Here is an 11,958-nt window from a genome sequence, read left to right as displayed (position 1 = left end):
GTGCTCCTCCATGTATATGGGGTCCTATTTTTCTGACGTAGTGACTTTATTGTACCCATGATACAATGTGAAGGCTGGTGGACAAGGTGCCACTAGGGCCTCTGCACATTTTAGCCTCCTGACCACCACTCTGAAGTGGTCCCCCTTTCTTGTTCCCACTGTGCTGGCTTCTTGCCTGCTCCTGAGATAACCAACTCCATTCTGCCTCAAGGCTTCAATCCTGATATGATGTTCACTAAAAGTCCACTTGTAGCAGGTCTGGGACTCTGGGGTAACATGGTGCATGGAGACTGGGAAACCGCATCATCTGAAGAGGGGAGGGCACTATTTAGCCTCTGGGCCATCAACTCTGCTTTCCCTCTTAGGTCATTTTTCTACTAAGGATCCTCCTTCAGCGTGTACCCAGCTGTGTTCCTGGTGGTGGTTCATCCATGGCTTGCATGTTAGGCGACCACAGCTAAGTCAGACCCCTGACTATGGCCACAGTTCACCCGTGTATAAATAGGGTGGGTGTAGGTGGTGCTAGGTGAGGTTAACTGGAGGCCCTGACCTACCTGCACCCTCTCAGGCCTCGGTGTTCTGGTCTGTGTCGCAGGCCTGCTGTGTGGGGTCTCAACACCAGCTCCCTGGCTCTGCAGCTCATGTTTGGTTCTTCCTAGTGGCCTTCTTGTGGCTACAGTCGTATGTCTGGGTGATGATCATTTGTTCTACATACTTTTTTTCTTCTTATCCCTAAAGATTTTATTTCTTTATTTGACAGAGACACAGAGGGAGAGGGAACACAAGCCCGGTGAGTGGGAGAGGGAGAAGCAGGCTCCCTGCTGAGCAGGGAGCTTGACGTGGGGCTCCATCCCAGGACGCTGGGATCATGACCTGAGCCGAAGGCAGAGGCTTAATGATTGAGCCACCCAGGTACCCCTATGCACTTTTTAAAAAAGGCTTTATTTATTTGACAGGGCACAAGCAAGGGGAGGGGCAGAGGGAGAGGGAGAAGCAGATCTCCTGCTGAGCAGGGAGTCCTACTCGACTGGGACTCAGGACCCTGGGATCATGCTCAAGCCAAACACAGATGCTCAACTGACGGAGCCACCCAGGCGCTCCTGTTCTACAAACTTTTATCAGCGCTTGCTTGGTTCCCCGTGGCGTGTTCTAAGGACTGTGTTTTCAGCAGCTGGGGGTCCCCCCTAATGCGAGTCCCACTGCCTCCTGAAGAGTGGAGGTGTATCACCTACCTTCTGGGGGCTTGGACAGGGTACACCCACATCCCCCAAGGTTTTGGAAGCCCCTTTAATGCCCACATGCAACTGCACACGCCACAGGTATCGGCTCCCAGGAAGCTCCCAGCCGTTTGCCTATTTACTGTGCCTCTGTGGGACTCACCAAAAGCTGGGCCCCCTGGCCTGAAACTGGTCCTGCCCTTCCGGTCCTTGGCTCAGCTGTTCCCCCCCACCTCTGGTCAGTGGGCACCCCACATGGGGAGCTTCAGAAACAGGTGACACTCAGCCAGTTCCCTGTTGTTTTACTTAGAAAGGGAGGCAAACCATGAGAGACTCTTGGCTCTGGGAAACAAACTGAGGATTATGAAAAGGGAGGTGGTGGGGGCATGGGGTAACCAGGTGATGGACATTAAGGAGGACACATGTGGTCATGAGTACTAGGTGTTGTATGCAACTGACGAATCACTGAACATTACATCCAAAACTAATGATGTATGATATGTTTGGTAATTAAATAAAAAAGAGAGGAATGCTAGTTTCTTACAGTTCCGGATAATGAATCCCAGAGGAGTAGAAGATACAAAGCTGTAAACTAACCTTTAGGAATGCTGGGAAAAAACTAGAAAACCCAGTTAGATCCATGCCAGTGAGAAAAACTTGTAATTGAGGAAAACAGGAAAGTGAAATAAAGCCTGGTGACAGTAGTGGTTCACGAAATGGATTGTAAAATGAGATCACTGCATATCTGGTAAGGGGAGATTTGCAGAATTTTGTAAAAGATTGTATATCTTGACTCAAGAGTGTATATCTGTGTTGGTGAAGCCCGGAGACCTTCCTAGCCAGATGAGATCTACTTGCCTCAGGGAATGCCAGGATTAGAGGCTTTGTGACACTGATCCATACCTCACTTTGCTTCCAGGTGTGTTGAACCTGAAAGCCATGACCACAGTGATGGTTTTGGTCAAAATAATGGAAAGATCTATGGTAAACACACACGAAATGTGGATTGCCAGAGGATGCTGGTGGCTCTGTTGGGGGCCAGTGAAGAGTAAGGAGCAGAGGAGGCACTGGGTGCGGGAGATGAGGAGGATGGAGCTGAGGGGTTGGTTGTTGACCTCCACTCAGAGCTTCACCACCCCCGCCCCCCCACCCAGTCAAAAACCAGAAAGATCACAGCTTTTGTTGAGGGGGGTTGTTGGCAGTCTCTCTTCCTGTTTGCATAGTGATCGTCTGCACACTTTACGCAGTGGTCTGTCTGCACAGATGAGAAAGCAGAGATGTCGTGTGTCAGGTTTGGTGATTTACACATTCCCACTAACAAGACACAGTCACGTTGGAACATGGACATATTTCTCCACACAGCTTAGGGAAGGTCCTTCCTGCATAATTTTGGGTTTACGTTGCCCGTTCCCTGATAATTTTATGGGAAAAAATATTTCCTTTATTCCTCTTCAGTGTACAAGGGAGCTATTTTGTCTTTCCTGGGGAAATTATAGTAGATTCTTACGACTTGCAAATATAATTTCTCCTGGTTGTGTCTTCGGTATGCCTTCTGACATTAATTGGGTTTTGGAAAATCCCTCATAACTGAACACTGATGATCTGTGCGAATTGTTGATTTTATTAGGTTCAGTAATGGTATTGTGGTTCTGTGGAAAATTGTGCTAGTATTTGTAGAAGTGCATACTGAAATATTTAGGTGTGCAGTGTTGTTTGTAATTTATTATATTTTACAATACAAAAATGTCAAGCAAATATGGCTGATTACTAAATCTGATGTGTATGTGGCATTTGTCACACCATTCTTTCCACTATGTTTGAAAAATTTCCATTTATGTCAAAAAAAGAAGAAAAGCCAAATCACCAGTGGCAGATCCTCCTAAGTTAAAAATATGTTTACCTTTACTTTCACTGGGTCAGTATTCATTAATTTCTCATTCCCCAAGTGAATTTCTACTGTAAGTTTAAACAATGTAAGTCCTAATAAGAAAACTATTTTGTCAACTTTAGCTAGTAAATTCTGCCATAAGATGGCAGTTTCCCCTCAGTTTATTCCCAACAGCAGTGTGGTATTGTCCTTGTCCCATTGTTGTCTCTGAACAATGCCACTGATAGGGATTTTGGGGTGGCACCAACTTCCCATACATTTTGGAGGCCAATTCTGAAGTGTGATTTGGACATTGTCCTGGAAGCTTACTTAGCCTTAAACCTGTTTATCTAACCCTCTTGATGGTTCTCTGAGCTTCCAATCACTTGATATACAAAACAGACATGTTTGAAAACTGTAATTTAAAGAATCCACAGCTTCTCTTAGGTCTCGGCATATTTTTCAGTAGCTAGACAGCTCCTAGGTCTCGTCCGCCTGTTGCGTCTTCCCATTTCTGAGACCTCAGTGCCCTGCAAAACAGTTTTGGTAGCCTCATTGGCTTTGTTAAATCAGCAAGGCAAATTTTGTTCAAGTGCAATAACATTTTCAAGATGGGAAGTGAATGAGTAGGAATTAACCAGGCAAGGTCGGTGATGAGATTCCAAGGCAAATGGGTAATTTACTGATTACATAGTGGAATTACTAAGTTTCAGCAATGGAATTAATAAATGAATTAACTAAATGTATGAATAAATGATGGCTGAATAATGAAACCCTACCTGTAGTACATGACTCTCCCCTGTGAGCCTGGGAGGGAGAAGGTATAGGAGAGAGATGCCGCTGCAGGTGCCTGACTCTGGTTGGACACCTGCCCCTGTGAACTAGCAGAGCTTTCGTTAAAGGCAGGCTTCAGAGAGATTTTCTTGAGTCCTGGGACCCAGTTCTGTCTGCATACAGAGTAGGGAGTCCGAGCAATAATAAGAGATATTTTGCTGTAGATTTGAGGGATATTCACAGTAGTTACAATATCTAATAGTGAACAGATTTAATGTTTTTTCGACTAAAGATTTGTAGCTTTTTATAGTACCTGCAAGAGTCACCCTCACTTTATATTTTGAGAGAGTAGTGAATGAAATCAGATCCTGTGTTTGGGAAGATTAGTAAAAAAGAAAAATCTTGGGGTCCCTGGGTGGCTCACTGGATTAAGCATCTGATTGCAGTTCAGGTCATGATGTTGGGGTCCTAGGATCAAGCCCTGGATCGGACTCCATGCTCAGTTGGGGGTCTGCCCCTGCTCCCTGGTGTGCACGCTCTCTCTCTCTCAAATAATAAAAAGTCTTTAAAAAAAAGAAAAGCAGGGGCTCCTGGGTGGCTCAGTGGGTTAAGTCTCTGCCTTTGGCTCAGGTCATGATCTCAGGGTCCTGGGATCGAGCCCCACATCGGGCTCTCTACTCAGTGGGGAGCCTGCTTCCCCTTCTCTCTCTGCCTGACTCTTGCCTGCTGTGATCTCTGTCTGTCAAATAAATAAATAAAATGAAAACAAAACAAAACTCAATGCCGAGCAATAGGTAAATGTCATAATTAACACTTGAAATGTCATACGAAGGTCATGAACTCGGTATTACCTTGCTAAATTCCCTAGGCTCATGCTACCACTACAGAGTATTTCAGGTTTCAGTACTTACGTTTAAGTAATTGATAAAAAGTCCTAGTCTATTAGGACATGATCTGTAATATATGTATTTGAATACAGCTTCTTTGAGATCGTGTTTAATTATTAATGAATAATTATACAGATAACTTATTATGTTGGTATTTCAGAATATTCAAGCAAGGGAGCATGATTATTTTTATGTCAGAGCTCTGTTCTGAGATTTGTGCAAAAATACATCCAACAGTAGATTTGTAATTAACCTCAGTGACCCAGTGGCCCACTCTGTCTTCTCCTGGGCGGCTCCATGATTCTGTGGGGACGGAGGACAAAGTGTTCCTCTTCCACTGAAAATTCTAACCCAACAGGAAAGTTCCCATAGTTTAGAATGACATATTATGCCCTGGATTTTCCGTTATTATTCCAGAAAACGTCCTCCCCAGCACTATTAATTTGGATGTTCCTCAAGTGCAGGTGTGCTGAAGAGAGGTGTGGTGGTGTAAGGAAGGTTAGGTTTGATTGAAAAATATAAAACAATTACAGTCAGAACCATAGTGAACTATTTTTGATGCAAACTACATTCAAGAACACTTCAATCCCTAATCCTCAATTTTAAAAAGACGGGAATATTTATACTGTGCACACAAAATTCTGTTAAGGATCATTCATGATATGCAACAGTTGGAAAAATAAACTATGTATCTAAAAACAGTCATGCCTGTGTTCACATCCAGATATTTGTGATAAGCAATGGCAATACCACTTACCCCTTGAGCTTGAAGCCCAGAGGCCTTGATCATTCTCCATATGATGAGAATTGAGGAGGATCTTAATTCACATTTTGTACTCACTCTGTGATCATGGGTCCCAGACTCAACCTCCTAGTGTTAGATTATTCTCTAATACGGGATGCAGTAAAAATTACAAAGTGTTTGAGAACTTACTGATACAAATTATCAGCTCCATCAATAGTGGCTTGGAGAAATGAGAGACCCAGATATAATTTCCTCTCCTTTCCACTTAGTCAGAGATAATGTCGATGTGATTGGAAAATAAAACATGCTAGAGGGCAGGTCAGGGTCCAGTTTAGGGTTTAGGGTAAAGTCAGGGTCGGGGGCAGGGGAAGGGTCAGGGCCATGGTTGGTTTTGGGGATCAAGGTCTAGGGTCAGGGTCATGGGTTGGGTCCAGGGGCAGGCTTGGGACCAGGTTCAGGGTCTGGCTCAGAGTCCGTGTCACTGTCAGGGCCTGGGTCAGGGTCTGGGTCAGGGTTTGGTTGTAGTGTAAGTGGCCCTATTGCCTATCATCTATCTCATCTCTGACTCTCTGGGCCCCTAGGATGGACAGGAAACACCCATGATCACATACACATTAGGGATTGAGCTGGGCTGTAGGTTTTTGCCCCTCAGTGTTGGACTGTAATAGACGAGTGAAATATCTGCCCGGTCACTGTTTCAAATTCAACTCAACCCCAGTTGAGGGTTTTGGAAGGCCTCAAGATTGTGCTTCCATCCTCCCATCTGGGAGGGGTTCTGCCTGGGCAGCCTAAGTTTCCAGCAAAGGCCTGACCCTTGGGGGCATACAGTAGATTCGTGTGACTTTTCTTTCTTTCTTTTTTTAAAAATATTTTATTTATTTATTTATTTGACACAGAGAGATCACAAGTAGGCAGAGAGGCAGGCAGATGAGCCTGATGCAGGCCTCCATCCTAGGACCCTGAGATCATGACCTGAGCCAAAGGCAGAGGCATAACCCACTGAGCCACCCAGGTGCCCCAGATGCATGTGACTTTATACAGGACTGGTGCAGTGACTTACCAGCTACCAGAAAGCCTACCATGGGCAGACTTCTCGTGGGCTGGTGGTGCTCTCCTGGCACCATCTGGATCCTTTGTCCTTGCTGAGTGATCAGAAATAGATAGTCAAGTCTCAGATCGGAGAGCCCTTGGCCTTCAACCATCCAGGCAGGCATCTGTAGTCCTGCTCAGGCCAGCCTGGGTCTTGACAACCCTTGTGGCCAATTACTGGGCAGTTTAACGGTTCATGGGCCACATAGACAGCCTCTTTGGATGTCTCCCTTCATTCTCATTCAGCCTCTGGTGGAGACAAACACCTGCTCCCTCACAGCCTCTTACTCTCCAAACATTGAATGTGGCCCTGGCCACAGCAGCCATACAGCAGACTGGCTCTGCAAGCCTTTGGCCTCCCAGTTATAGTGTAAGCTTTGACATACACACTCATTAAGAATCAGGAATACAGGAACAACTGTGTTCCCAGCAGGCAGTTTCTCACTGAGACTGCATGTTCTTGGAGAGCCATGTGCATGATCCAAGGACTGTGACCTTTAGAAAGCATGCCAAGTGTGGATTTTGGGCTGTGGAATAATCCTTGAGCCTTCCACTGATTCACTGAGCAATAATACCATCTACCTCCCATCCAAAGAGTTCCAGAGTTTAGACCCCACATTCCCCCACCTTGAAGGTGGGTGTATGATCCAAGTCCAGCCAACACCATGCTCCATCTTCTAGGTGCTCAGATGGCTTCAAGGATAAGAATGTGTCCCAAGACCAAAGACTTAAAGCTGCGACTTTCCTTGGGACTCAAGGGAAGAAGAAATGCTTCCCAGTAGACTAGATGATGAGTGGGTATCAGCCCAGAGTTGCTAGAGGCCCCAGATGCAGTGAGAGAGACTGTGCCTGCGAATGTCCAGAACACTTAGCAGGATGGTGGGTTGGAGAGGGTCCAGGTCACACTGTGAGAGTGTGAGCCTCTGGCACTTCTAGGTCCAAACCCACTCTTAACTTGCCTCCTGCAAGTAATAATTTATTTCTACCATTTAAAAATATTGATTTCTTTTACTTCAGTAAGCATGTCCCGTCCCTTGCCATCCAAAAAGTGCTAGGTGACACATCAAGATCAACAATCCCTGAGACTGCCTGTGCATGGTGTCCTCACTGGGTTGTGTGCGGCTGGGGAGGGGAAGACAGTGGTGGGGGTGGGCAAGTCTCAGGGCAGCTCCAGAGCAGTGAGGGGAGAGCCAGCAGGAGAAAGAGTCCCTGGGTGGCTAATTGGTCTGCTTGTTGTTTTTTCCTTATTTTAGGGTCCATTTTGTTAATGTTATTTTACTGAGAAATCATTTATTTCCTCTAAGCTTCCAGTCTGATGGAATAGACTGGAATTTCTACTCTCTATTTTTCTTCAGAATTGTCATAATTAATGAACAAACGTTGATCTATTATTTACCACAGTCCTTCCTTTTCAGGTTCCCTCTGTTCCACCTTTCCTGGCTTCAGCATTCTGGGCAGGACACCACATGACATGTGGTCATCACATCTCTTTAGGCTCTCCTTGGCAGGGATAGTCCCTCAGACTTGTCTTGTTTCAATGACCTTGACCATGTTGAGGAGGACTGGTCAGGGATTTTGTACATAGATGTGCATTGGGATTTAGTTATTTTTCTCATGGTTAGACTGGGGTTGTAGGTTTCAAGGAAGCAGATCACAGAGTTAAAGTGCTCTGTCATCACTGTACAAGAGACACTTGTCACTGTCCATGTTAACGTTGGTCACCTGGTTGGTCAGTCTTCTCCACCACAATGTTACCCTTTCCTGTGTGGTATGGTGTGTCTTCATGAGCAGGAAGACACTGTGGAGCCCACACGCTTCAGAAGCCACCTCTTTGATGGGTGGCTAAGTGTCTATATCTATTATTTGGAATTCTGTTAGGACAGGTCTATTCAATCCCAATTGTAAAAACCTATTTAATCTGTTAATAAAGAATGCAACTGAGTAATTTAAAAGATCACCTTGGTTTTATTGAACCGTTCTTGAATTGTGCAGCATCCCATCTAGCAAATAGAAAGGACCTTCTTTGAGCTGCATGGAAGGAAATGCTTTTAAAAGCAGATGGGGGGGGGTGCCTGGGGGGCTCAGTGGGGTAATCCCTCTGCCTTCAGCTCGGGTCATGATCTTGGGGTCCTGGGATCCAGCCCCGCATCCGGCTCTCTGCTCAGCGGGGAGCCTGCTTCCTCCTCTCACTGCCTGCCTCTCTGCCTCCTTGTGATTTCTGTCTGTCAAATAAATAAGTCTTAAAAAGCAGACGGAATTGTATGACAGTGTTATATACTTCTCCTTTTATACCCCTAGCCTATCTAAATTATAAATGTGCTTCTAGGCCTAGCACATGTACTACCTCTCCATACAGTTGTCTTTAATCATTCCAGCAATGGTGAATGCTCTTTTCTTTAAAACATTTGTAATCTTGTATTTTTTCACAATAGGTAATACAATGTGAAGTACCAGAGTAGCAGTGTGAAAGAATAGATGGAGACTGCTTCGGTTTATTTATAAGAATTATAGAGACTATTCAAATAGGAGAGTAGGAGAAGGGTAGTTGCTTCCTGAGTTGAGAGGGACTTGGGGACCATCGTGATAAATAAATGGTTCTCCAAGATGTTTATTTCGCTAGTCCTCAGTTTCTTCCTATGCATAACAAGGGAGTTAAAATGTACAATCTATAAAATAATTTGTTACTTTTTCATCTTATAAAGGTGTGACTAAGTTATAGGGAAATTCTGTATTACATGGAGGAAGTCAAGGATTGGTACTGTGCCGGAGTATTTTGGGGGATTGTGAGCGCTAAATCATTTCAGGTTTAAAAGAACAGGATGGGAAATCTCTCTGTCTTGAAGACATGGCCTTAAAAATCATTTTTATTCACAAGCTGAAAATAGATACTACAGTGCATACTTTTCCCCTTTATCTTGCCTTGGGGGGCGGATTTCTGATAATGTTTCTAGTTAACAAGTCAAATAAAACACAATGACTAATTCTTAAAAAATAAAAGCACACAAGGAATTGAAAAAAGAAAATCATTAGTAAAGAATGCATTGTTTTAGGCCAGGTTGGCCTCTTAAGGGGAACAGAAGGGGCCATTCAGTACATTTTCCAGGTTGACTGCTTAAAGTTTACGTGGAGATGGGGTTATGTGAAACAGCAGTTGGGTTAGGTAGTAAGTCGTCCTTTGCTGACCTGGGTCTCTTAACATAAGTGACTCCATTTTGTGCCTGTGATTTCTTTTTTTTTACAAATCATTCATTTTTCCAGTGCTTTCCATTGGCTCCTGTTTTCTGTTGACATCATTTCATCTTTGTGGGTTTTTTCTTGGTACTTCCTTAGTTTCTGATACTTCAAGGGTAACCTTGCTTCTACATTTACTGTCTCAGTCCTAGTGTCAGCAATTTCTTCAAAGAGCTCTGGCTCCTTCTGTTAGAGAGTGATATTAAAATCTTATCAGTGGGGGTGCCTGGGCGGCTCAGTGGGTTAAAGCCTCTGCCTTTGGCTCAGCTCATGATCCCAGGGTCCTGGGTTCGAGTCCCACATCAGGCTTTCTGCTCTGCAGGGAGCCTGCTTCCTCCTCTCTCTCTGCCTGCCTCTCTGCCTACTTGTGATCTCTGTCAAATAAATAAATAAAATCTTAAAAAAAAGTTTTATCTGTGGAAATTGAATGGGCTCAGTGAACAATGCAAGACAATATATGCATGTATTCGAGCCTATGTAAACACACCTAATTAAAGATTTCTGTGTGGTACTGTCTGTATCCATATTAAGCCAAAGATGAGTTCATGCTGATGTCTCCAACCTTGTCATAATGTGATCTTCTCCCTTTGCTGGTCTGTAACTTTCTACTCCACCAGTGACAAACTGGCTTTCACCACCTGCCATGTATTTAATTCATAGCTCCATTCCAGATTACAGATACGGTTTTTTAAGATCTGTTCGATCTGTTCACTACCACCGTAATGGGAGACTTTGTGAAATAGGGTCCACTGTGTACATACAGCACATTTTTCCATTAGTCTGTGTTAGGTCCGTGATCAAAGGAGCGAGACTGATACAAAGCGAAGGTGAAGCAAAGCTTTATTTCGCGCCAAATCGAGAATCAAGCTGACTGGCCGGGGTCGCCTCCTACAGAGAGGGCAACCCCTCCCTGCCTTGCCAACTAACTTTTAAAGGGCAAAGGCCATGTGGTTGAGCCTGGCCACACACAGGTGGCCAATGAGATTGTAACACACAGAGAAAGTTGCAATCATGCTAGGTCACACACAGGTGGTCAATTGAGTTACAATTTACCCTATAGTAGCCTATTGCCTTGGTCAGAACTGGTGCCCAAAAGGCACCCAAAAGGTGCGGCCCACACTCCTTGGTAGCTACAGAGACAGTATGTGTGCTCCACTGATTGGATGTCTCCACCTGGCCTGACTTGCCCTTGTATTTGGGCTTTGTTACCTGGGACTGGTTTCCCAGACTTGCTTTATTTATTTATTTATTTATTTATTTATGTATTTATTTATTTATTTGACAGAGAGAGATCACAAGTAGGCAGAGAGGCAGGCAGAGAGAGAGGAGGAAGCAGGCTCCCTGCTGAGGAGAGAGCCCGATGCGGGACTCGATCCCAGGACCCTGAGATCATGACCTGAGCCGAAGGCAGCGGCTTAACCCACTGAGCCACCCAGGCGCCCTCCCAGACTTGCTTTTAAGTGAGTCCCCTGGGAGAGGGCAGGGTCGGTTTAAGTTTTACTGCATAAACAACAAAATCCTGTTTAATCCAAGATGGACTGTTTAATCCAAGATGGAATGAATCGCTCTGGCTAAATAGGCCATTACATTTACAGACTCCACTCATTTCTGGGGTTAATTTGGGTCAGCATCTTTTGCCATAGAACCTGCAGTGAGTGTTTTTTCAGACATTTCCAGTACAGTTAGATCACTTGTCATATTCTGTATCCCACTAAAATGGCCGAAGAAATTTTGCTCATGTCAAGGTTCTACCAGCTGGACTAGGAATTACATTGACCCCACAAAGTTTAATCATGTACACATGATTAAATGACTAAGGCAGGCAGGTTTTATACTTTGTGGACAAAGAGAAAATTCCTGTGAGGAATTCAGAGAAGACAGAAAACCTTAGGAGCTTCAGTTTGTAAGGAGTTCTAAACAATTTGAACTGGGGTGGTAAATTAGTCAAAAATAACAAGGGTTGTTTATGCAGCCTTCTGGGCTGTAAATTTGCCATCTGATGATTAGGTGGGCTTTTCACCTCCTCGTACAGGGAGATCTGCATGCGGAGATGGATATCCTGCTGCTAAGGGGACAGAGGAGGGTCTGAGTGTCCCCCTTACAAGGCTGTCTCTTAAGTAACTTTTATTTAAAGTGATTGGTATGCTG

This window comes from Mustela nivalis (genome assembly GCF_964662115.1).
Source record: "Mustela nivalis genome assembly, chromosome: 2".
Taxonomy (NCBI): Eukaryota; Metazoa; Chordata; class Mammalia; order Carnivora; family Mustelidae; genus Mustela; species Mustela nivalis.
This window is presented reverse-complemented; position numbering follows the sequence as displayed.